This window comes from Elephas maximus, chromosome 6, assembly GCF_024166365.1.
Source record: "Elephas maximus indicus isolate mEleMax1 chromosome 6, mEleMax1 primary haplotype, whole genome shotgun sequence".
Taxonomy (NCBI): Eukaryota; Metazoa; Chordata; class Mammalia; order Proboscidea; family Elephantidae; genus Elephas; species Elephas maximus.
The window spans coordinates 45,934,455-45,959,442 of record NC_064824.1 but is presented as its reverse complement, the minus strand read 5'-3'; the positions used below and the strand labels follow the sequence as shown (position 1 = coordinate 45,959,442).

Genomic DNA, 24,988 nt, shown 5'->3' with positions numbered 1-24,988 from the left:
CTAGTAACTGGAAGAGCCAGATTTAAACATCATGCTTAGACCCTTTCCACCTTATCACTGACGACCCGGTCCTGGAAGGTGGGCAGCACCCCTCCACCTTCACCCTCACAACGCCCCAGGGCACACAGACCTGCAACCTTGGAAGTCCCTCCAGTCAGAGCAGCCTCGCTGACCCAGCTTTTTGGAAGCCGCAGGTAACTAGCCTATGTGTTGGTCGGTTATTCCACAACAAAAGTAAAGAATCTGGCAAGCGGAGCAGCAGACGCCGGCGAAGGCCCCACGTGAAGTGCGGCTGAAGGACGTTGGGGGTGGGGGGCGACTAGCTCCGGGTGCCTCCACTCGCCTTGACCCCCAGCGCCAGCCCCGCGCTCTCCCCAGCAGTTCCGCCCCCCACCCCATCCCCGCCACCACCCTAGCCTCTCTCCTCCGCACCGGCGCCGCCGAGGTCACTCCTTTCGGTGCACCCAGAGACCCAGGCTGCCTACAGGGTGTCAGCTGCTCGCCCCGCCGGCCACCGCACCCTCGGCTGCGCCGCGGCCCCGCTCCCCTGCGCGCCAGGCGGGGGCGCAGCGCACTGCCCGCCCCGCCGCAGCCTGAGCAGCCCCGCACGGCCAGGGCTCAGGGTCCGCCAGCCCGGCCGGACCCCGGGACCGCTGCGCTCGCCCCGCTCACCTGTGCTGCTCGCACCCGCCGGGCCTCTCGGCGCCCTTGCCCGGCTCCCGGCTCCGGCTCCGGCTCCGAGCGCGCCCGCCGGGGGGCCGGCGTTGGCTGCGGCCGCGCGGGGCGGGGCGGGGCGCGGCTCTTCCCCGCCCCGAGTCCCCTGGGGCGCTCGGGAAGGGGCCGGGAGGGACAGGTGAGCCCCGCCTGAGAGAGAGCAACCCCAACTCCGGCTTCGCGGGGGAACCGCAGGGAACGTCTGCGGGTGGATGGGAGGCCGGGGCGGCCGAGTGTTAGGTGACACCTGGGACGGTTGGTTCTTGGCAGGCAGCGAGGAGCCAGTGCCGGGTCTGTTCCCACCTAGCTGGCCCTCTCAGGAAACGGAACACAGAGAGTGTGAGTGGGAGCCAAGCGCGAAGAAGGGGAGTCCAACTCCTTTCTTTGTTGAATGCACATACAACGGAGTGAAAATGACTGGGCCAAGGTCGCAGTAAGTTAGTACAGAACTGGAAGAACAACTCAGAAAGGCCGCCCTCTGCTCCATCCTGCACTATCGCCACCTCAGCTCACCCTTTTATGACTCCTCCCTTTTTTTAAACCATGGCCAAATCAAAACCGTTGCCATCTGGTTGATTCCGACTCTTAGTGACCTTATAGGACGTAGTAGAATTTCTCCATGGGGTTTCCAAGGCCAGAATGTTTATGGGAGCAGACTGCCACATCTTTCTTCTGTGGAGCAGCTGGTGGGATCGAACTGCTGATTTTTTGGTTAGCAGCCAGCAGCCAAGCTTTTTAACCACTGCGCCACCAGGGGTCCTTAAACCATGGCAAAAACAAAAAACAAACCCGTTGGGGTAGAGTCCATTCTGACTCACAGCCACCCTATAGGGGAGCATAGAACTGTCACATAGGGTTTGCAAGGAGGGGCTGGTGGACTCAAACTACGGACCTTTTGATTAGCACCTGTAGCTCTTAACCACTGCTTTAATATCATGGCAGTAAGCTATACGTAATTTTAGATGGTGGTGTCCTCCCCCTAGATGGTGAGCTCCAGGAGGGCAGGACCCTGCCTGTCCACTGTGGAATCACTAAAGGCTTGAACAAACCCAACCAAAACAGATGCTTAATTAATACTTGATGACCCCAGAGCTGCAGCCCAGTCTCCTGAGTCCAGGTCCGAGTGGCTCCAGCATCACTCCCATCTTATCAGCTGACAGCGCCCAGTCAAGCTGCCTGGCTTCTCTGGTACTGCTTACCTCCCCACCAATCACCACAGAGGTGTGGGGCTTGTGAGAGGACCACATCCCACCAAACCATTATGAACAATCGAGCAAATCTTTAGCTTCTGAAGTTGTCCTGAGACAGCTTCAGGGGAACTCTGAAGTAGAATGCTATGCTGAAAGCCTGGCAAGGTAGAAAGGCAGGCGACTGACCCAGGATCCCATAGCTGGAAGCCAAACTGAGCCTGGGGTCCAGGTTTGCATATATAAACAGTGGACTGGCCTGGTGGGCCTGTGACCTGGAAGACTTGACTAGGGAGAGAATTTCTCCAGAGGGTCTTGGGTTTGGTCCTCCACTGAGACCTCTAATCCCATGCTCTTTCCAGGGCTCTCAGAGGTCAACTGTGACCAGAGCCACTTGCATTTATTGAGGCCCCTAACAATTTCCAAAATGAAGACATGCCAAAATAGGAAACAAAGTGTATTATATGTTTGAAGTTTCCATTTAACAATCTAATGGCCCTTACACACACATACACTGTACACATGAGGCAATGTGTGATGGAACTACTCAGAGGGTAATTTCTGAACTCATTAAAGAAATCTGTGCCGAGCGCGCTTTGGAAAACACCATACAACTTTAGAGTTGTATAGAGAACATTTCTTCTTCTAGCTCTTTCAGTACATCTCTGTGACTGTGTTAAACTTCAAAGGCCAAGTTTGGAGACTCTCTGTGGAGGTGACGTCAAGGCCATGCGGCCGCCCCTACCCTCACCCACTCACTATAAGCCTCAACACTTCTCAAGACCTGGGACCCCTGACCCATCATCGTGGGTCCTCCACAAATGGATGTTTAAGATCTGTTGTTCCCCGCTACCTTAGACAAGGCCAACCTGGAAAAAGTTACAGGCAATGCCCCATCTAGGTGTGCCCTACCCCAGCTGCTGCTCCCACTAGGACGGGTTGGGAGACTGGTGTCGCAGGGTGGGGCTGTGGTGGTGCCTGCTGGTTGCAAAAGTCACTTCCACCAGTAGGTAAGGCTGCATGTGGGAGCCCTTTCAGGCCCTACCCACTCAAAGTAGGCCCAGCCCTTCTGCATTGGTGTCAGTCAGTGGAGCGTGTGATCCCCTGTGATTTAGTATCTTCCCCGCTGTGTGTGAAATCTTGGCTGGGGCAGCCTGGCAAATGATGCCACCCAGAGAGGCCTGAGATAGTCAGGAAGGCACAAATTCTGCCTGGTGCTCGGGTTCTCTCTCTCCTGGGCTTGCCGAGTAGCCTTGGGTATGCTCCTCAATTGTGCTTTTTTCCCAATAGGAAGATGTGCAGGGGTGAAATTAGACAAGATCTCTGCTTGAGGTTCTTTGTTTGGAAGGGGTATCTGAAATGTGGAGGTCTAATACTGAAGTATTAGTATAGGGTCGCTATGAGTCGGAAATGACTCGAAGGCACTGGGTTTTGTTTTGTTTTGTTTAATACTGAAGTGAGGTGTGAAGTGCTTGAGCAGAGCTTTGGCACAAAAGCGTGTGCTTCATAAATGGGAAGAGGTTAGCTGATGCTTGATAGACATTAACCAGTTGCCCTTGAGTCAACCCCAACTTATGGTGACCCAACTAATAGCTATCCCAACTCATGGCAACCCCATGTGTGTCAGAATAGAACTGTACTTCACAGGGTTTTCAATGGCTGGTTTTTTAGAAATAGATAGCCAGGTCTTTCTTCCAAGGTATCTCTGGCTGAACTTAAGCCTCCAACCTTTTGGTTAGTAGCCAAGTGTGTCAACTGCTTGCACCATGCAGGGACTCCTTTGACACACATTCAAGTGCTGAAATAGGGACTAAACTATTAATAGATTGGCTTCCTATGAACCTAGAATGAACTAATTAATTCTTGCATATAACTGTGTTCATTACGGTTCTTTGCTGGTCCCTGGGAAAATGATATTTTCATTAGGAATCCTTCAGTTACTTCTGTATCTCTAGTTTGCTAATAGTATAATGAAAAGAGAAATTATCCAAAGAGGCAATAAACTAGAAAGTAATGTCTGAGTCTTGGGATATGTTTACCGTCCTAATTTTTCCGACCTTTACTTAGGATTCAATTTATACATTAATACTCTTTCAATTTCTGAGCACACTTTTCAGGCAGACAATATGCATATAAAGTGCCCAGGACAGTTCCTGGCATATAATAGCCACTCAACTAATTATAACTAATATGGCAGAAGTGTAGGAAGTGGCCAGAAATATTAGGGTCAGAAAGAGCCAGGAATTCAGGTAGGCAAGTTGGATTGACCGCTCAACTAGGTTGTCTCATATCTGGCTATAATTTAAGTTCATTGGCTCTGGAATCAGATTGCTTGTGTTCAAATCCAGCCACCACTTACAAAGTGTATTAATATCTCTATGCCTTGGTTTTCTCATCTATAAAGTGAAGATGATACTAGTATACAGTGGGATATCTGGAAGACATAAAAAGAATAATAATGAACATTTAGTGAGCCACTACTTTGTGCCAAGCATTGCTCTAAATGCCAAGGATATCTTTTGAGAGTTGACCTTTGAGTTTGCGTCGTTAGTTGCTGCCAGCTCCAACTCATGGTAACCTTATGTATGACAGAATGAAACATTGCCTGGTCCTGTGCCATCTTCATGATCTTTGATGTTTGACCATCGTTGCAACCTTAGGCTAAGTTTTCTTAATCAGGTCCGCGGACCCTGAAAACTGGATCCAGCACTGTATTTATGAGCATTTTTCCTGAGGAGCGCATCCACAGCTGTCCTTAGATTTGGAAAGAGGTTTGGGTCCCAAGAACAGTTAGCAATCAGAGCTTTATAGTCTTAGCCAAGGGGCTTTGGGACCAGAAGATGTGTTAGAGATGATGCAGGCCACCGCTCCCATTTTTGAAGAGGAGAATCACCTGAGATACCTGTTAAATACACAGATTACTCCTCCCTGAACGTTCTGATTCAGTACAGCAGAGTGGTTTTCAATAAGCACTCCAGGTGTTTCTCATCTACAGACAATTCCAAGAAACGAATTGATCTAATCCAGCTTTCTCATTTCACAGGTAAGGAATAATCCCAGAAGTCAGGATGACTGAAAACACGTTCCACTCCACATCTGCCAAGGAGCCGCCCTTTCCTCTACGACAAGCCCTCGTCCCACCTGAACCAAGAAAGAGAAATGTTATTCCCTCCCACAGCCCAGGTTCACATAAGGCGTACTCCAAAAGCAAAATCAGACTTCTTTTAAATGGAAGATAAAATATGGAGCTCCCTCTGCACATGTAATCCTGTTAGCCCTTTAAATTTTAAATGAAGTCTGTGTTAACCCTTTCAAATCTTTAAAAAAACAAAAAAAGTCTAGAGCCTTCTTGCCAAAACTATTGACACCTCCGGCCAATGTCCCTGACTCCTGTACCCCCATACACACATCTCACTGTAGCTAGCTTTACTATTTGAACAGCTGAGGCTACTCAGCTAACACTAGGAAGTTACATCCTACAAAAGTGTAGACATTTTGTCCCACTTCCTAAAGCCACAAGCTAATTAGACATTGAACAGGGGACTTCAGTCTGGTGCCACTTATCTGTGTGAGCCCCACAGTGGGAAACATTTCTTTCTGGCAAATCTTGGCAAGAGCTGAGGCTGAAAGCAAGAACAGGACAGGCAGAAGCTGCAGCAGGAGAGGTTATCAAAGTTACGTTTCAGGGACACTAATATTAGCTCTAGAGTTATCAGGCAAAGTCCAGAATCATCTCTCATCGACCGATGAAATTCTCTCCAAGCTTGCCAAGGGCAGGCAAGGATGCGTGTGTTTCTGTGGGGTTTTGAAGTTCACCAGAGAGTCCTGTTGTAGCAAAAAGTTGAAATAACCTGCCCAAAGCGTGCTGGGCATACTTCTCACATACCAGGCCAGCAAGCTGAATTGCCAAGGTAGCACACGGCAGCAACTCCACTTTCCTGAGAAATAAACTATAAAAAAGACGCAGCGTGGGCAGCAAACGTGTTTTCTGTATTTATCCCTCAGAACTATTCTCTACACTCTTGGAGACTGTGGATCCGGGTATTTGCTCAGCTGTTTAGAACACATCAGCTGGGGAAACACATGCCCTCTCTTACTCAGGTTTCAGAGCATTTGTGTGTGAGCAACCAGTGAACCATGGCTTGCAAATTCATAGGTCTACTCAAAGAATTGCTGGCTACGAAAATACCCAAATGCTTTTGGTGTTGTGTTTCCAAATCTAGGGAAGAAGTTCTGGATTATTCCAAATTTACCTCTTACTTTTAAAGGCAACACAAGCCTAGTTACCATACTTTTAATTTGCTGGATATCTTAGTTATCTAGTGCTGCTATAACAGAAATACCACAAGTGGTATTTAACAAACAGAAATGTATTTCTGTTTAGGAGACTCTGAATCAGAGCACCAGCTCTAGGGAAAGCCTTTCGCTGTCAGCTCTGAAGGAAGGTCCTTTTCTCTTATGCTTCTGCTTCCTGGTTCCTTGGAGCTTACCATGTGTCTTGGCATCTGTCTTACCCCATCTCTCTCTTAGTTTGCTTGTTTAATCTCTTCTGTATCTTAAAAGAGATTGACTAAAGATGTACCCTACACTAATCCTACCTCATTAACATAGCAAAGACAACCCATTCCCAAATGGGATTATAACCAGTGGCACAGAGGTTAGGATTTACAACACATATTTTGAGGAGACATAATTCAATCCGTAACACTAGGTAAATGAGGAACTGAAAGACCAGTGTGGAGAAAAGTCTTTGTATAAAATCAGAGCTCCATTACCACTAAGACGCCAAGCAAATTCCTTCCTCGGGCCTTTGCACTTTCTATTCCTTCTTGTCGGTAATAAAAGCCATCACTGACCACTCAGTTGAAAGTAGACCCAAGTCACTATCACAGCACCCTGGTTAATTTTCTTTGTAGCACTTGAATGAACTAAATAATTTTAGAAAATGGTATTCACTTATTTACAGTTTGTCTGTATTGTTTTGTTCACCACCTCTCGCTAGCACTGAAAACAATGCTGAGTACAAAGTTAAAAACAAAAAACAGTTGCCCTTGAGTCAATCCGATTCGTGGTGACCCCATGTGTTTCAAAGCAGAACTATGCTCCACAGGCTTTTCAATGGCTGATTTTTCAGCAGTAGATTGCCAGGCCTTTCTTGCAAGATGCTTCTGGGTAGACTGTAATATTTCAGTTAGCACCAAGCATTTTAACTGTACCACCAGCGATTCTGAGTGCAAGGTCAAATTCAAACCCATTGCCACTGAGTCAATTCCAATGCTATAAGACAAAGTAGAATTACCCCACAGGGTTTCCAAGGCTGTAATCCTCACAGAAGCAGACTGCCACATCTTTCTTCTGCAGAGTGGCTGGTAGGTTCGAATTGCCAAACTTTGGTTAGCAGCCGAGCACTTTAACCACTGCACCACCAGGGCTCCTGAATATAAGTGCTCAAATATTTGTTGAGAGAATGAATGTGAATGAATGCTAATGTTTTTGCAGAGGCTGCTCCTGTACGGACCAGCTCAGACCTAGGCATTAACTCTGGCCTTGGAGTGAACAGGATTTGAGCTCAGATCTCTCTACGCCACTCAGTAGCCGTGTGATGTGAGGAAAGTTCAGTTTAGCCTTATAGTAAACGATGTGGACTCTGGAACCAGCTCCACCACTTACTAGCTACGTGATGTCAGGCAGCTCACTTAACCTCTCCATGCCTCAGTTTCTTCACATGTGTACAGGGAGAATAGTAGTACCACGTTCATAAATTTATTGTAAGGACTAGCTATTATTGTGAGCCAGGCATGGTACTAAGTGCTTTACTTGGTTAGGTCACTCCTTTGAGGCATTCAACTAATAAAGGGAAGGCTGGGAAGGGAACTATGAGAGCCCAGTTCTCTAAAATGCCGAAGTCCACTCTTCATCACCCAGTTCCTGGCACAGAGTACGCACCCCAAATATGGCTGTGGCAAACATTTCCATACAACTACTCTCAAGCAGTGCTTGACCTCATAATATCAGAGAGGCTTCTATGGCCTTGTAGTTATTATGACTAGCTTTGATCTCTGCCTGCTAAGGGGTGGTGGAGCAGAGAGAGCCCTTGAGTAGAGCAAGGCACTCTGGGTTCGAGCTGTCTCCACAGACAGAATGCAGGACATGAGGTGAGTCATTTGACCTCACTGGGTAGACCAGATGATTACGAATGTCTCCTTGTATTCTCCTCTTCTAAGTATTGGCGGTACATGCTCTATTTCTTCAACAAACCCCAAACTTATTTGCTTGATACAGTAAAGTAAAACTTCTTTGAAAAATTAATTATTTACAAGGGGCAGTAGTAGTTCAGGGGTAGAATTCGCACCTTCCACGTAGGAGACCCAGGTTCAATTCCCAGACAACGCACCTCATGCGCAGTCAACACTTGTTTATCAGGGAAGGCTTGTGTTTTGCTGGGAACAAATTTCAGCGGTGCTTCTAGACTCAGACTAGAAAGAAAGGCCTGGTGATCTACTTCTGAAAATCAGCCAGTGAAAAGTTTATGGATCACAACGGTCCAATCCCCAGCTAGTCACGGGGATGGCACAGGCCCCGGCAGCACTTTGTTCCCTTGCGCATGGGGTTGCCCTGAGTTGGGGCGAACAACAACAAAAAGTTATTTACGACTCCTAGAGAAACATGTGGGTGGCATTGGATAGCAGCTCCCAAACGCTGTCTTTGAGATGGGCAGGGGGAGGACTGTAGTAACAGGAACCTGAGCTCTAGAGCCAAAACTAACAATATGGCCTTGGACAAGTTACTTCACCTCTTTGACTTTCAATTTGCTCGTGGGTTTAAGGTGGCTGTATGAGACAATGCGTATAAGGCAGAGACCACAGACAGAATTGTCTCATGTTTATGAGCAGGAGGCCCATGTGCAGAGGAGACACCCAGCCTGTACAGTGAGAACCCCATGAAAGCACTAGGAGGGGAATTTTCAAATAGCCAGAGTACTTTACAGAAGAGGAAGGAGACACCTTGTTTCCAGATGCTAGCAAAAACCGAGTGTGCTTTTGTGTACTAACTCGACTAAATGACTCCTTGAGCATCACTAATCTCACTTAGGGGAACTTGTTAAGCTTCTACAAAGATTCTGTTGGGATTTAGTCTTACAGCATTAACTGTGATTATTAGGCCTCTAACTCCATTTATGGGAAACTGACTGGACTTGATTTAAGAACTCTGAGTGAAGAACGTTCACAGGAGCACTCTGGTATGAAAAGCCACGATGCACAGGGTACAGAAACCAGCCTGAAACTCTCCTCAGTGAACTTATTCCTAGGGATGGCATTTTTCTCTACCCATGAAATAATCTAAGAGTGGGTTTTTCCCCTGAGGGGAAAGAGAGAGGAAGAATAAGAAAAGCAAGAACCTTACATGGAGAGCTGCAAAAAGAATGCATTTATGATAGGAGGTAGGCAATGGCTGGGGTCCAAGACTAAAATACCTTCCCCTAGGAAGTTTTTGGTCATAACTGAGTGCAATCCCTTATTTTTAAGTACTGCCTTCATAAAATGCTTTCCCAGAATTTCTCTTCTGATCCTCACAACTAAAGAATGGAAGGCAGTGGGCTAAATCTCCATAATTCAGGTATGGAGATGAGGTAAATGAGATGGTGCTCGGTTCGGTTAAACAACTTGACCGCGATCCCATAGCTGGTCGATGGGGAAGCTGGGTGGGATCCAAGTCCCGAGTCTTTTTATTTTGTTCTTTTTATTTTGGAGTTAACTCAGTAGTACCCTTGCCTGAGCACCCTGGTGGCACAATGGTTAAGCACTCGGCTGCTGACCAAAAGGTTGGCAGTTCAAACCCACGCAGCCACTCTGCGGGAGAAGGACCTGGTGATCTGCTCTTGTAAAGAGCCTAGAAAACTCCATGAGGCAGTTCATGGGATGGAAATCGACTTAGCTGCACCTAACAAAAACCACCCTTACCTGAAAGCCAGACTTCCGGGGAGTTTGCTGTTGCCCTCCAGTCCAAGAAGGGGGCCCTGCAGAGCAGGGGGTTGGGGTCTGTGGACAGGCAGGGGTGAGCCTGTATGGGAGCCCAACTTCAGCTATTTCTATTCCTTCCTGTAGTTGGACTTGTATATGGATGTGTGGTGTGATTAGCGTGTTTACTTTTTCTAAAACCTAGAGGGCCAAAATGAGGTCCTATTTATCATCGTGACAATACAAGAAGTAAGGTTAACCCATTGCCTTTGAGTCAACTCATAACGACCCTATAGAACAGAGTAGAACTGCCCCATAAGTTTTCCAGGGCTGTAAATTGTACATCTTTACAGAAGCAGGCTGCCACGTCTCTCTCCCACAGAGCAGTTGGTTCAAACTGCCAAACTTTCAGTTAGTAGTCAAGTGCTTTAACCACTGCTCCACCAGGACTCCCTAGAGATAAGGTAGAGGGCACCAATTATTAGCAGGCTTGCTGAGCAGCCTCCTCCAAGGCCTTACAAATACCCAGGGATGAGGAGAAACCGATCGAGTGCCCACTCAGACCTTCACTGAGAGCCAGTTCCACTCTCAGACTGCTTCAAGGCTGTGAGGGGGCAAGAGTCCTGATTTATTTTTAGTTTAATAAGCAAAGAATTATAGGTGAAATATTTTAAAATTCAACCAGAGATAATTAATATCCTGATGAAATTTTAAAAAATGGATAAGTTAAATTCTTGCTACACACAGCTAGAAAACTATGGCAGAAGTGATTGAAATATAAGAAAAGCTACACACTGCTGAAATCCAGCCTTTCTCTGCTGCAGGCTGCCACCGGCAGCCCCCAGCATGGCGGCTCCATGCACAACGGCAAAACGCTGCAGGTCTCTCACCATCCCCATGATTGGTGGCTGTGATCCATAGGGTTTTCGCTGGCTTTTTATGGTTCTCACCAGGCCTTTCTCCTTAGTTTTTCTTAGTTAGGAAGCTTGACTGAAACCTGTTCAGCAACATAGCAACACGCAAGCCTCCACTGACAGATGGGGGTAGCTGGGCATGAAGTGTGTTGGCTAGGAATCATACCAGGTGTCCCGTATGGAAGGCGAGAATTCTACCGCTGAACCACCACCATCCCCAACCTTCCTCTGTATAATCAGGCGCCCCTGCTGTGAGGCATTCTCCCTTCATCATTATTTTGATTCTTTCCTAGACACATTTGCTTGCTTAATGTAATTCAAATAACAATGAATTCTCACATTCTTATGAAAGGAGAAAACACAAAAAAGTTCCAAAGGTATAAATTCTTTGCAATTTACCAAAAAATTACAATGTTATATAAATTATTATTTTTGAACCTGGTTATCACTTCTTTAAAAATGCACTGTTCTGAGAGGCAGTATTACCAGCTGTCAAGAGGCCAAACCTTAGAACCTAACTGCCTGGGTTGGAATCCTGGCTCCTCTTTTTCCTAGCTGTGAGACCTTGGGCAAGTTCCTTAACCTCTCTGTGCCTGTGTCGTCACCTGTAAAATGAAGATAATGGTGCCTACCTCATGGAGTTATGTGGAGGATTAAATGGATTAATACATGTAAAGCACTTAAAGGTGCCTAGCACACAGCCAGAATAATCTCCGGCATCAGTTGACTGCTTACTGCAGCTTTCTGCGCGTTACAAAATTCTGATGCTGTTACATGTCATCTGGAACAAGTTTGTCAATTTCTCTAATTTCATTTATGCATCCTGAAGGCGAAAAATATTGTTGTAGGTAATTTTTTTCTTTAGAATGCAATGTGGTCATGCAGAAGGGTGAAGGTTTCAAAATCGAAACCAAACTCATTGCTGCTGAGTTGATTCTGACTCATAAGACACCCTACTGGACAGAGTAGGACTGCCCCACAGGGTTTCCAAGGCTGTAATCTTCAGGGAAACATACTGCCTTATCTTTCTCCTGTGAAGTGTGAAGTGGCTGGTAGGTTTGAACCACAGACCTTTTGGTTAGCAGCCTAACGCTTTAACCACTGCACTACCAGGGCTCTTGGGTGAGGGTTTCAACCCCCCGCCCCCAATAAAACCAAACCCACTGCTGTCAAGTTGATTCTGACTCATAGCAACCCTATAGGACAAAGTAGCACTGCCCCATAGTTTCTAAGGAGCACCTAGTGGATCTGAACTGCCAACCTTGTGGTTAGCAGACGTAGCTCTTAACCACCGTACCACCAGGGTTTCCAGTGAGAGTTTAGAGGATGCTAAATAAGGAGAGGAGACCTGGTGGCGTAGTGGTTAAGAAAGCCTCTGCTAACAAAAAGGCTGGCAGCTCAAATCCACCAGGCACTCCTTGGAAACTCTGTGAAGCAGTTCTCTTCTGTCATATAGGGTTGCTATGAGCTGGAATTGACTCGATGGCAATGGGTTTGGTTTGGTTTAAATAGGGAGAGAAGTCCCTGGGTGGTGCAAACAGTTAACATGCTCAGCTGCTAAACAAAAGGCTGAAGGTTCAAGTTCACCCAGATACACCTTAGAAGAAAGGCCTGGTGATCTATTTCTGAAAAAAGTCAACTGCTGAAAACACTATACTCTGACACACAGGGGTGGCCATGAGTTGGAATTGACTGGACAGCAACCGGTACTGGCTTAAACAGGGAAGAAGGGTCTCCTGGGTCTCCTGAACAGAAACTCTTTTTGTAGTTGGGAAGGGAAGCCTTTGCCATCCAGGGCGTTGCAAGGAGAAAGACCTCCAACAGGGATACCTGTAAGCTTTTTATTATCTTGAGCCAAGCTAACTACACAGAGACGGGATGATTTCTTTGCAGACTGGATGAAGAGCCACCAAATGCCAACAGGGGAAAGTAAAATTCCCATGGCTCAGGATGCCTTTTGTCAAGTGAGCCTACATTTTCATCTCATGTGTCACCCGAGTGCCATCTCCTCCTTCTGGTCAGTTTATTATGTACATAAGACAAATCACAAGATGTAACCCGTCACAAATGCTAGAATTAAACCTGCCAATACATACGTCACTGATAATTGCCTTTGCAGATGATAGCTTTAGTTCCGCTTTCTCCCACAGGTGCTCCAGCTCTGCACTTCTACAGCACAGCCCAGCACAGTTCAGACCTCAATGGGATAGGAAACCTCGAGAAAAACTTGCAGGAAACAAGGGCACACGGGGTATAATGCAGTTTTACTGCATTGCAGAGGCTGTGTTCTGGGATTTGTGGGGGTCATTTCCCCCCGATAATGAAATTTGCTTTGTGACCTGGTTGTTGCAGAGTACCACTTTCCCATATAGGGTCGCTATGAGTCGGAATCGACTCGACAGCACTGGGTTGGTTTCTTGGTTGCTGTCCCATCTAAAATAAACAGGCTTCAGCCTGAATATCTATCCACCACGTTTGAGGTTTTACTACATAAGACACCTTTAACAATCGGGTATCTGGAAACTGCCCCTTCTGAGTTCTTTGGAGAATAACAATCTCAAGTAAGACAGGTAAGACATCATAAAGGCACATCATTTGCAGTACCCTCAACTCTGCTTACAAAACGTTCATTTGGCATCCATCCTTTTCCATTTTTAATTGACTAAGGCAGTGAGGTTTACTGTCTGGCTCTCACGCAACATTAACCAAACCAACAAAGACAATGAGGATGCCTTACACACACAATGCCATTTGCAGTCACGTGATTCCAGTGACCCGAGGGGGGGAAGATTGTCCTTCCTAAGAGAGCAGATAAAAATGATCCTGAGTTCTGCCACTGGCCACTCTCTAAAGGATTAACACTCTGGGTCTTCTCACAGATCTCAGCCTGGTACCTTAAGACTGAAAACCAGTAGGTTAAACAGGGATACAAACGCCCACTCACCCCCTTCTCGAAAGATGCTAGTAATCTTTCAACGTTTGCAGAGCTGCAGATTCCTTAGCTGAAGAATGCCAGGGCTCTAAAACCTACGATTAGAATAAGTGTCTTTTCCAGGTGAGAAGAAATTCAGCTAATACCCTGGTCTCCTGAGCTTTTACTCCACCCTATTTAAAGTTAATAAGACAGTTATTTAGATCAATCACTACCTTTTCAGAGCTGAAGGGACAAATGTCACAATGTTTTGTTGGCTCCTCAATGGGGTGGGGGGTTACTTAAGCAAAGTAAAAGACAAAAAGGTCAAGGTTAACTCTGCACATACTACAGATTCCAGCAGCTGTTCACTGAAAAGAACTCCTCTGAGGCCGGAAAATGGCTCCTCCTAACGCTGACTTTGACGCCTTGCAGGGGGACGCTTTTAGGATGACTCAAATAAGGAAAAACAGGCCAGCCAAAGTTTAATTCAATTTTATTTTCCACTTTTAGTATTTTTTCAAATTATACAACATGCAGTCTGCCAATGTATCCATACATCTTCATTTTAGAACCTAGAAGATAACCAAAAATTTCCACAAGCCAGGGGAGGTTTACTTCCAGATATTTTTGTTACACTTACTATATTACAGCATCATTACTGGATATAAACTACCATTCTTCCCCCTTAAACCACCAAAACAAATTTGTCCACAATTTTTTTTTTTAATGAAAGCTTACTGTACAGATACATAAAGTCCAGAAAACACACATCTGCAGTACACACTACACATTTTACACACTAGACATGGATAATTCTACAGAATGCCCTCTTCGCCTTATATCTGCACATGATGAAAAGTACTTAAAATTGATATACAGTTTTTAAATGAGTAAGCAGATTTCATGGAGCATTGCTTCCTTCTGCGATTACCTGGTCCTTATTCAATACTTAAAAAAAAAAAATTTCCCCAAATTACTGTTAACTAAAGCAATTTGAGACTATGATGTTTCCTTTAGCTTGCTCAAGGTACTCAAGGTGAGACAAGGAAGAGAACTCCTCCCTTGTAACCTACCAATGAAAACTTTTCCCAATCTGCTATATAGCTGTAGTCCAAATGTCTTCTTCCTGCTAAAACTTGCGTTTTGAAGAAGGGACTGTTAGGAGCTTTTATTTGCTTTCAGTTATTCCTACAGGAGAGGGGGCGATCACTCTCTGCCCACTGGTGATGCTGGATCTTGCCTTGGACAGAAATATCACTTTCTCATGTGACCTTCAGGACTATAAAAAGTCACTAGACAGTACATTCTAGATGATAAAGTTTTTATTTTCTTTATCCCAATACTTCTATTCATTCTAACTTTCTCAATCATATACTATTACCTTTAAAATCTTAACCACACTCTTAATTGATCTGCCTATGAGTCGTCCATTCAACAAAAGCAAACTATACAGCAGTTGAAGAAATGACACATTTTTACAGTATTCTTTAGGCATTGACCAAAACACATTTGGCATCAACATATTTTAGTTCTCAACCATAAATCTTGATATCTCAAACAACATTCCTCTAGTTTAGCATCCCGCCATCCCGCAGGTGGAACTTATTTGTATAAACCATCTGGCTATTCACTTATAACATCAAAGAGTAAACTTCCAAGATGCAGCATGAAATATAAAATTACTCAGAGGAGACAAAGACGCACACTCACACCAGGAAAAAAGCAGCATACAACCAAAACTATAATCAGAGGCTCGGCTGTTCAGAAGTATAGTTTTTATACTGAGTATAAATGTAAGGGAGCAATAGTCTGAAAAAATACAAGTTATATAAATGTGGCTTTAAAAATAAAGTGCCCTGCAGAGTATACAGTGCTGATGTAGTAATGGGCTTATTATACAAAGTGATATTTAGGGATCTCTGAACACACTGTATAATCCATTCCAATATCTGTGTACTTTTTTGTCACAGTGTAGGAAAATTAGTTTAGAGGTCCTATAAAGATTGAAGCTAGGTGAACTGACTGGCTGATCAGCAACTAGCAGAATTATCTTTAAGAGACATCAAAGCCAACTTTCCTGTGAACAAAAGTGAAGCGAATTTTGTGAGTCTCTTGTAGAGGTCAAGTTCTGTGGAACTACAAGTGAATTTTTTTTTTCCCCCAACATGAAAGGGCCACACAGGTCTTTAGAAGTAGAAAAGGGATACCACGGGAAAAATTGCTTTGGAAGGAATCTAAAATAATCTATGAGGATTATTAACCAGAGCCAAAAAATTACCGACCTTTGTTCAATTTCCAAACACAGAGCAATAACATAACAGTATGACAATTATTAATTGGCAATCCTCTCCAAGACTAATGTTTTAGCTTCAAAATCTGAGACAAACATATTAACAGCAAGTTTATCGTCTGTGGCATATGTTGCTAACTGATAAGGTTTGCAAAACCTGCCCTACAGTGACCCTTCTATCAGACTGCAAATAGAGATTGGGCAATTATATTGGGGCAGTGGTGGGGGGGGGGGCATGGAGGTAGGTAATGGCAACAACATATGAAAACCATGCCGAAGAATAAAAAAAAAAGCAAAATTGTCCACCTTTACTAAATACTCCAATAGAATTCATGTTCTTTTCTCTCTCCTAAAAAAAAAAAAAAAAAAGAAGCCATTGCCCTTGAGTCAATTCCGACTCATAGCAACCCCCTCTCTCCTGAGTCCCCACAAAAACATAGAGGAACATTTAGCAAATTAAGTCAAAGTAGTTAGGCAATTTTTATATAAGAGTTTGGAAGTGAGTTTGCACTTTTTAGCTGTTTGTACACACACACACTCCTGAACGATCTTCAACCCTGTGGCCACATGGCCATGGGAAAGCCCAGCATCTCCCCTGGTATACACTCCATTCCAGTGGTAACAGCTACAAGGGACTATGCCAGCTCACTCATCTTGGGTGGGCACAAAGAAGGATGAACGCTATCACCAGGATTGGCCTGGCAGTCACCGACTTACTTGCAAATTTATCAAAAGCAGCAGCAGCACACAGACCAACTTACTCGAATCCCTATCGGTTTCCCTGAAAACTTTACTACATGGAAACCATTCATCTTAATAATGCACACCTGGAAGTAAGTGTTAATTTGGCTTTAGATTCATGTATTTGAATAAACAAATTCCTACATGTAAAGAATTCATTCATACCAGTTTCTTCTAATTCCACCTCAGATGATGAAACCCATCTACTGGTGCCAAAGAGAGAATTCAAATGAACAGTATGCAATGATGGGCTAAAATAAATTCATAACAACTTAGTCATAGTCAGGCACAAAAATTTGTCAATTACTTCCTCCCCCAGGGCTTCCTTTTTTAATTGCTGGAATGATTCTGGATTTCTTCAGCAACACCCCCTTCAAGGTACAAGATAGTTCCCTAGGGAAAGAGACCATCCCAATGCAAGCTCTAGAAGGATCAGGGAGGATGAATTGAGGAAAGAAGCAACCCCATTTTTACTCATCCAACTTCACAGCATTTGCAACACTTCTGAAGGAATGGTGTTCAAACTGGGTTGGCTGTGAAATTAGGGGACCAGCCGCTGCAGGTTCAACAGCAAACAGCTCAGGGGTGAATTTTATGACTTTTTGCATTTACATAGATGTGTGTGAATGAACAAATTAGACATTTCTACTGTCAGCTTGTTTTTCTGCCGTGAAGAAATTTGCTTTGCAGAGGTATATTTTACAGAATCCAAAGATGTGACCAGGATATTGAAAATGCTTCTTTGGGGCAATTTGTTTCGGAAAAGCGTTCAGAATGAAAATTGTGAAGCCTATAACAGCACTTTTTGCTTCCCTAAAAATATAAAGCAATGTGTTTATTTTACAGGAAGCCAGACAGTTGTGGCTGAGCCGGATCGCTCGCCTCCGCAGCACTTGGTTGTTGCAGGGTCCCCTCCAGGGAATGGCACGTAAGGGCGTTCCATCTGGGAGCCGCCCAGAGACCACCCGATGGCCTGGAGGCCGAGTCAGGGGCAATGGTTCTGAGTGGTGAGTGGATGCTCTGTAATCATCTCCTTCCAATTTCTCAGGAAGAGAAAAGTCTAAGCACACATCTGTACATACAGCAATTCCACACAGTTAAGATACCTGAAACTGGCGTACTGCAGATGGCTGGAGTAAGCGAGTGGGACAGAAAATGGCAACTGTGTAGGAGGGGAAAAAAATAATGAAGGGGTTGGTGGTTAATGTAGTCCTTGACATGCTACGTGGAGTCACACCTGTTGAAAGAGAACCAAAGAGAGAACACAGGAGTTACAGAACACAGTGGAAAGTCACTCCTATAAAAAATTTGTTTAAATTTTAAACTTTCCAGTGGCCCCATTAGAAAGTAAACAGGTGAAATTAAATTTAGTGCTGTCTTTTATTTAACCCAATATATTCAAAATATTTGTAATCAATATTCATTTATAATTAATGTTGTAATCAATATAAAAAACTATTGAGATATTTTACATTCTTTTTTAGTAATAAGTCTTTGAATCTGGTGTGGATTTTACACTTTCAGCCCACCTCAGTTCTGACCAGCCACCTCTCAAGTGCTCAATAGCAAATACTAGACAGCACAGGTCTCGACCAAGCCGCTGGCCCTCTGAAACATACATTTTTCAGCCTCCTACTTCCTGGTTTTGCTTTAAGTCTTTAGCCCTGACAGTCTCTCGACATTAGCTTCCAAAAGTCCCTATCTATTGAAGCTACACACACTCAGAAAACAAAATTCATGTTCTCATTCCTCAGGAGGCCTGGAACAACAAACCTTTCTCACTTGTCAGCACTTGAGATAGTGAAGTAGGTCAGACACGGCCGCCAACCCAGACTCCCCCCAGAAAGAGGTTTCTCTGAAAACTTTACAAACTTGGAAACAGATTGTTTTAATACGCACATTTGGAAGTGAGGGTTGAGTGCACTTCAGACACATGTATTTGAACAAGGCAATACTTAAATGCTAAAAAAAAAAAAAAAAACATTCATACTGGTTTCTTCTAATTCCACCTGGGGAAGATGGAACCTATTTGGTGCCGAAGAATTAAAATAAACAGTATGCAATCCACCGGGTGATAAGCACCCCCTTTGATTTCACCCTGCTTCTCATTACAGGTTCATCTGATCACGGTCGGCTTGGCTCTCCAGGATGAAATCTAGACTAGCCCCAACTCAGCGTCCAATCTGAATGACCTTTGTCCCAACTCCAATTAGCTCAACTTTCAGAAGAACCGGAGAGGGTCAACTTCCTCATACCAGTTGGAAGCCGTAGGTCTGTCCATAATCTTGTTTATGGGTTTCATGCAGAGAACATGGTGCTAGTGGATGTGTGGTGGGAGTAGGACAAAAAAGGAAGGTGGTGCCTTATCTCTTAAGATACTTATGGGAATTGCCTAATACAGGAAATATGACAGAGACTAAAGAAAAACCAAACCATTTCTTTGACTTAAAAAGAATTACATAACCTGACACATTTTGCTTTGATTTTCCTCTAAGCCCATTGCTGTTCAGTCGATTCTGATTCATAGCAACCCTACAGAACTGTCCCATAGAGTTTCCAACGAGTGGCTGGTGGATTTGAACCGCTGACCTTTCGTTTAGTAGCTGAGCTCTTAACCACTGTGTATATTCAAATTCAATACTCAACTGTGGTAAATATCTCAGATTCCTACTACAATGCTCCTTCCCTTTCTAATTTGTTTTTCTTCACTTTCCTGATTTATATAATATTGTAAGCACTCACATGTTTTGTATAAATAAGCAGGGTGTAAATTATACATAAATAGAAAAATTCAGACGTGGAAAGGGGTTTTAAAAGCAAATGAAGAGAAAAGTGAGTGAAAAAGGAAAAAAGAGGAGGACTATAGGACAGAAATAAAGCAGGAAAGCAATACATTCTTTTTAAGAATACCACTCCTCCCTGACTCAAAAATACTGAAAGGGCTCATTTGGTAACTAACATCTCTCAAACAATATAACCACTCACAACTCCAGAGCTGGTCAATTGAAAGTGGTTTAAACATCTTTACATGATGATATTTATGTCGTTTTTAGAAGTCATAGACAAAAAGATTTGTCTCCCAGAAGGACACCTTTAATATTTATGCTTTCTGATGAGATTTTGTGCCGATTGTTAGGGCCAGAAATGAAAAACCTAAATGTACGGTCATAGATGTCATTTAAAATCCATTTTGAGCTGAAAACCAATAGGCTCAGGAATGCTTTCTGAATGCCATTGAAATCCCTATTTCACTTTCCTCACAGGTTCATTTTTCCAAGCACACGGTCTGAGAACCATTTGTGGGTCACACTGGTCAGATGTGATGGTTTTCCTGCATGCCTGGAGGCAGGGAGCTGCAGACACATACCATAAATTGTAGGATTACAGCTTGACACAATTATTGCTGCCGGCTGGTGTTGACACAGCAAGCATTAGACACACAAGCTCAGCGGGGCGGGCTCAACAACTCCAACAGACCATGAAGTGACACGATTTCCACTAGAAGGCCTTTCATTCAAGCCCCCCACTCTCCCATGTACAAGATTCAGCAAGTTTTGGCTAATAGTTTGGAAGAAACCAAAGAACAAACCCACTGCCATGGAGTTGACTCTGACTCATGGCTACTCCATGTGACAAAGTAGAACTGCTCCGTAGGGTTTTCTTGGCTGCAATCTTTATCAAAGCAGATCACCAGGCCTTTTTTCCATGGCATCACTGGATGGGTTCAAACCACCAACCTTTAGGTGAGCAGCTGAGGGCAAACCATTTGTATACTCAGGGCCAGAAACAGAGGGGCACAGTGCAGTCACCTCAAGGAGAGGGAGAACAGAAAATTGGGATTGTGATGGGTTGCTAAAACAAAAAAAAAAAAAACCCAGCAACTCCACCGATAAAAGGTTCCTTTATTTTGAAGAGGTTGGTGGTCTTCTTTTTCCTGACCTTTTTAAGGATCTTTATGGGCCTGCCTGCCAAAGCAGTCTTTCTAGCAAGCCAAAAAAAATGGGTTCAGCTGGGCTGCTCCCATCCATCCCCTGACTATCTGGACGTCCAACTCCTCGGATAAATTCAGGAGAGAAAATGGCCGTAAGTTATAAAGGCAAATGGGTTAGCACTGAGAGAGACCATTTCTGACTGTTCCGATCACAAAAGGACCAGCCACCCAGACAGGTCAGGCGAGCTTGAGAACTGTCTACATTTAAAACCCTGTTCTGTTCACCTTCTCGTAGATGGCTCAGAGTGTCACTTGAGAGGCAGGGGTCTGGACCAAATGACCTGCTATTGGACTGTCTCTGAGTCTTTGTCAGGTGCCAACAAGAGACAAGATTTAGAAAGAAATAAGCTAGCCTTTTTTTTTTTTTTTTTCTTTAGAAGGGGCGGGAAAACTGAAGAAAAAAGCTAATTATGTAAGGCTTTTTGCAATTAACTATTTAGAGATTTCTCCCCCAACTCTGGCTTTTGCAAGTGCTTACAGTGGATTTAAGCTTAATCCAAACAGTACATAGTTTTATCTTCTTTTATCTTTCCACAACTCAATGCCTACATTATAAGAATTACCAATTGTACTTCACGTATCACTGCTGAATAGAAGTGGATTTATTTCATCGGCGCTTTGGTGCAATCTACTATGGAGGAACAATGACTGAATTTATGACTCAGAAACACGATGTTGAGAAGTATTAAAGTACAGCAGGCTACTGCACTGTAGATGAAATTAGGAATTTTCTCTCCCAAGTCCTCCATGGTTCCTTCTTTTGATCTCAGAATGCTAGTGTCAAAGTCCAATGCTTCAGTAGTGCCCCCGCTGCAGCTATTTCTGTCATCTCTCGTTGCAGCCCTGCTTTGTCTGTTCTCTTGAGGTCTGTCCTCAGAACCTCCATAACATCAGCTAACATCATTTGTGAGGGTTTAATTTGTACCCAGAGTCCCTAGGTGGTCAAATGGTGAATGCCCTCAGCTGCTAACACAAAGGTTGGAGGCTTGAGTCCATCCAGAGGTTCCTGGAAAGGAAGCCCCAGTGATCTACTTCAGAAAAATCAGCTATGAAAAATCCTGTGGAGCACAGCTCTACTCTGACACACACTGGGTCGCCGTGAGTCAAAGTCGACTTGACACCAAGTGGCTACTGGTTAATTTTTGCCAGGCACTCTACTAAGACTTCTCATAGGTTCTGTTTCATTCAATTCCCAGAAGAAGCCTGCGATGTGGGTACTCTGGTCATAACTTCTTCTTGCAACAGTTTTCTTGGCTGTTAAATGGTCAAGAAACTTGTCTGGAGAGACAAGGCTGGATATTCTTCATGTACTTCAACTATAACAGCGCATTGTAACCAAAGGCAGAAGCAGAATGAAAAGCCAGCTGTCACCTACTAACTAAGCCAGACGTTAAAGAGATTTGCAAAAATGTAAAACCATGACACTTTTCTCACTGAATCGGTTTTTGTTTTGGAAAAGGTCATTTTACAAAGGAAAAAAAAATGCCATTTATGTTAACATGTCTGGACTTGTTATTGTAAATGAATTTAGCAATATTTTAAAATTTTAAGTTTTGATATGATACTGCGGTGTGATTGATAACATTTGTGTGGCCTTTCTAGCCATGGTTTTTTAACTCCAACCCAGGTGATTGGGTGGGACTGTGTAATAGGGTGATTGTGGCCCACCAAAGGGACTGATCAGTTTTGCCTTAAAAGATAATCAATTCCAGAGCGGAGAGGAGGATCCTACCACCACCAAGGAAGAACACCCAGGAGCAGAGAGCGTGTCCTTTGAACCCAGGATCCCTGTGCTGAGAAGCTTCCTGGAAGCGGGAGACTGAGAGAAGGGAGAGATAGAGAGAGAGGGAGGGAGAGAGAGAGAGCAAGCTGTGACCCTGAAGATGGTGAGAAGCGTGGCAGGAGAGACCTGGCAGCAGGAGATGGCACGGTGGGCTTCCCAGCCAATGGAGAGAGAAAGCTGAATGCCTAGGCCGGGGAGAGGCGTGGCTGTGAGCTTGGTTGGGAAGAGGCTGTCCTGATGGAAGAACTATAACCTGAGTGTTCCTGAGCCTGAACTGTAACTATTACTTCCCTAATAAACCCCATAATTGTGAGTATGGTCTGTGAGTTCTGTGTGGCCATTGCAATGAATTATTGAACCCAGCAGAGAAGTAGAGAGTACTGTGTGAGGGATGGTTCATGTCAGAATTAGTAAAAGATGGTGTAGAGAGGAGGCTTGTCTGGCCTCCACCTCATGGGAGTCAGCCTTGCATTGCTGATCTTGTTTCTCCTTCCCCATTGTGGGGTTGAAGGAGGTCAGACACTGCCCCTGTGCCATGTTCATAGATACCTATAGATAAAATATACAAATATAGAAGCTCTTTGATGTTGTCAATACTTCTTAAGAGTATAAAGGGTTTCTAAGACCAAGAGAAGCCCCGGTAGCACTGTGATTAAGAACTTGGCTGCTACTCAAAATGCCAGCAGTTCGAATCCACCAGCTGCTCCTCAGAAACACTCTGGACAGTTCTGCTCTGTCCTATAGAGTTGCTGTGAGTCAGAATCAACTTGACAGAAACGGGTTTGGATTTGGTTTAAGACAAAGAATTCTGAGGACTGGTACACAGAAGACCAGGATTCTTAGTCCCGGATCTACCACTAACAAGTGTGTGGTTGGATGGTTCATTTGCCTCTTTGGAATGTTGAACGAGGAACTGGATGAGAAGCTGAGGACACAATGACTAGCACTGAGTGCTTGCTCTGTGCCAGGCACCAGTCTAAGCTCTTTATAAACATTACCTCATTCAATCTTCATAGCCACCCTGTAAGTAGGTACGTCACTGGCTGCGTTTTACAGAGGAGACTGAGCCACAAAGAGGTGAAATAACTTACCTAGTATGTGGCCGAGCTGGGTTCAAACCCAAGCAATGCAGTTCCAGATTCCGAGCCCCCAATCACCCAGCTACACTGCCTGTAGCAAAGAGTCTTGCTGTCTGCACATTCTTGTAACGCAATCATTCGATTGCTAGGATTGTTAAAGAGTGACAGCAAGTTGAAATGCTGGTTTAGATGTAGACCACATGTGTGACTTAAAGCTCCCACAATGATGCTGCTATAAATCAGGCTTCTTGGCTTCAATACTTTAGGGGGTTAAATCTGAAAGCAACCCCTCACCCACCCAGAAGTCAACTCGTGTACCTTATGTACAGATATCATTCATTGGTGACTAGGAATCAAAACCAAGAGAAAGGTCAGAACAAACCCAAACAATGGTACAAGGCAGGTTGGATACAGGTATTCAGGGCACAGAAACAGTACCAAGAAGGAAAGACAGAGGGTAAGTCCGAGAGGCAAACAGCATATAGCAAATAGCATACTAGCTTGGGAAGCTCAGCCTAAACCTAAGGACATACCAAAGACCCAGACAAGAAGGGCATTGTTGTTCTGTAGCCAAAAGCACAGAGAGAAACCTCAGCTCATCCCAGGGTGAAGTGAATGAAGTGACGGAGGAAGAGGAGTAAGGCGAGGGTTCAGAGAAGGGTGGAACTTCCTTAGTTCAAAGAAAGAGGAGCCAGCAGCCTACATGGACCAGAAGCTTAGGACTTTAGCTGATGATAGTCAACTTGGAGAAACAGTCAAGGAGCTTGAGAGTCAAGGAAATCTGAGGTTTAAGTGCTATATTAGAAAACAATGAATTTTCTATATGGAAACTCCTAAAATTTCCCTATTTGTGTGTAGCTTCCTGTGACGAGACCTCTTAGAGTAGAAGGTAGTTTGTGCATTCCAAATGTCTGGGTCAATTTAGTAGGCACACAGGATTTCAAGCCCTTAGGCACAGATAACCATATGGCAGAAAAGGGGAACAATGGTGAAAGTCTGCAGATCTTTGTTATGTTTCTGTTTTCACTCCAACGTGTAAGAAATTGAAGATATTATTTTTTAACAAATAACAAATATACTCATGATGTTGTTGTTTGGTGCTGTCGAGTTGGTTCTGACTCACAGTGACCCTATGTACAAAAGTACGAAACACTGCCTGATCATTGCTCATGTTTGAGCCCATTGTCGCAGCCACTGTGTACTGGTCATATTTTGAGTGCCATCCAACCTGAGGGGCTCATCTTCCAGTACTAAATCAGACTATGTTCCACTGCTACCCATAAGGTTTTCACTGGTCAATCTTTTTCCGAAGTAGATGGTAGTCTGCCTTAGTCTGGAAGCTCCACTGAAACCTGTCCGCCATGGGTGACCCTGCTGGTATGTGAAATACTGGTGGCATAGCTTTCAGCATCACAGC

The 24,988-nt window shown here is 44.4% G+C and overlaps 2 protein-coding genes across 7 annotated transcripts in view; both read right to left on the bottom strand.

Moving 5' to 3' along the window:
- LYPD6B (LY6/PLAUR domain containing 6B) overlaps window positions 1-764 on the bottom strand; it is a 232,434-nt gene extending 231,670 nt beyond the window's left edge. For 3 of the 5 annotated variants that reach the window (XM_049887167.1, XM_049887169.1, XM_049887171.1), the window contains exon 1: window positions 673-764. The gene's annotated coding sequence lies outside the window, so the exon portion shown is untranslated. Of the gene's footprint in view, window positions 1-432; window positions 522-672 lie in introns of those variants that run through there. The other 2 variants (XM_049887168.1, XM_049887170.1) reach the window with 1 other exon arrangement.
- Window positions 765-14,671: 13,907 nt separating this feature from the next.
- The window catches only part of KIF5C (kinesin family member 5C), a 208,058-nt gene continuing 197,741 nt past the window's right edge, over window positions 14,672-24,988 (bottom strand). For both annotated transcript variants that reach the window (XM_049887162.1, XM_049887163.1), the window contains one exon: window positions 14,672-17,955. The gene's annotated coding sequence lies outside the window, so the exon portion shown is untranslated. The remainder of the gene's footprint in view (window positions 17,956-24,988) is intronic.